This window comes from Octopus bimaculoides, chromosome 4 (genome assembly GCF_046866305.1).
Source record: "Octopus bimaculoides isolate indiv1 chromosome 4, ASM4686630v1, whole genome shotgun sequence".
NCBI lineage: Eukaryota > Metazoa > Mollusca > Cephalopoda > Octopoda > Octopodidae > Octopus > Octopus bimaculoides.
The window spans coordinates 64676317-64678146 of NC_142931.1; positions in this window are offsets into that span (position 1 = coordinate 64676317).

Sequence of the window (1830 nt, forward strand, 5' to 3'; positions counted from 1 at the left end):
GCATGCACATACACATGCACCTAAAATACGCACACACAAACTCATAGATAATCGGTATTTTCCGGTATTCTTCCAAGAAGATTAGATTCACATACAAATATGATACTGAGCCTGAGTATATATATATATATATATATATATATATACACACACACACACACATAGGCGCAGGAGCGGCTGTGTGGTAAGTAGCTTGCTTACCAACCACATCGTTCCAGCAAGTGTCTTCTAGTATAGCCTCGGGCCGACCACAGCCTTGTGAGTGGATTTGGTAGACGGAAACTGAACGAAGCCCATCGTATATATGTATATATAGATATATATATGTGTGTGTGCGTGTGTCTGTATTTGTCCCCCTAGCATTGCTTGACAACCGATGCTGGTGTGTTTATGTCCCCGTCATATAGCGGTTCGTCAAAAGAGACCGATAGAATAAGTACTAGGCTTACAAAGAATAAGTCCCAGACTCGATTTGCTCGACTAAAGGCGGTGCTCCAGCATGGCTGCAGTCAAATGACTGAAACAAGTAAAAGAGAAAAAATTAAAGATATATATGTATGTATATGTATATATATATATATATATATATATATATATATATATATATATATAACAAATAAGATGAGGACAAATATCCATCAAATGCAAATAATGTAAATAATGTATATATATATATATATATATATATATATATATATATATATATATATACTAATATTTAACTGAAGTAACAGACTGACTCAAGATCTGGGAGTTTCTGCGTTGGCACAGAATCCCTCGGATTTTGAGTCACTGCTACTTCTACTATACCCATATTTTGAGCTCCATTTTTCCTGTTTACACCAACTTACCTGCCTGTGTATGTATATATACGACGGGCTTCTTTTGGCTTTCCTCTACAAAATCCACTCACATGGGTTTGGTCGGACCGAGGCTATAGTAGAAGTCAGTTGCTTCAGGTGCCACGCAGTAGGACTCAACCCAAAACCATGTGGTTAGCAAACAAGCTTCCTACCACACAGCCACGCCTATAGGTCATTGTAGATTTGTATATTACCAAAAATTTCAGCTCGGAAGAATAAAGTGATGGGAAGTAGCTCTTTCATAGAAAAGAAGAAAAAAGTATTTAGTTACCTTTCTAAATACCTATTTCTTGACAATTGTCCCTTATACAGAGCACCAGCGTTGTGATTATGTAACGGAGACTATAAACAGTGTTAGAGCAGTAACCTTAAACCATTCTACAGCTTTGCTGAAGGTTCAGCCCGTACATATTTGGGTGTGTGGGTATGGGGGTGTTGTGTTTGTATGTGTGTCTATGTGTGTGTGTATCTATTAACCAAATGTGGTGAGGACATTATAGACTTAAAGACAGGATCTGTAATTACATTTCTAATGATATCTTCTACAAATAGAATTGTCTGACAGCACATCTAAATTTAAAAAAAAAATACTTGCTGGAACGGGAAGTAGTTATGTAGTATTAATTCAACAATTAAATTTTAATCCCTTTCTCAAAAAAATATTGCACTATCCACACGATAAATCATGTAATTATATATTTAATTTATGTTTGGGCGACAATACACCTTTGTATTTGACAGTTGGTACTTTCTAATATAAGGATGTTACAGATATGTAAGCCGAAATAATTAAAAGATCGGGATCAGGTTTTATGATTAACCCTAACTTGAAAACAACAGTTGCTTGAAATCGGCAGTAGAAGTAACAATACTATATATATATAACCATATGGAAGGAGCAATTAATGTTAACTTGTAAGACAGCAGTTATTCCATAATAAATGAACATTTTCTCATATGTTATAAT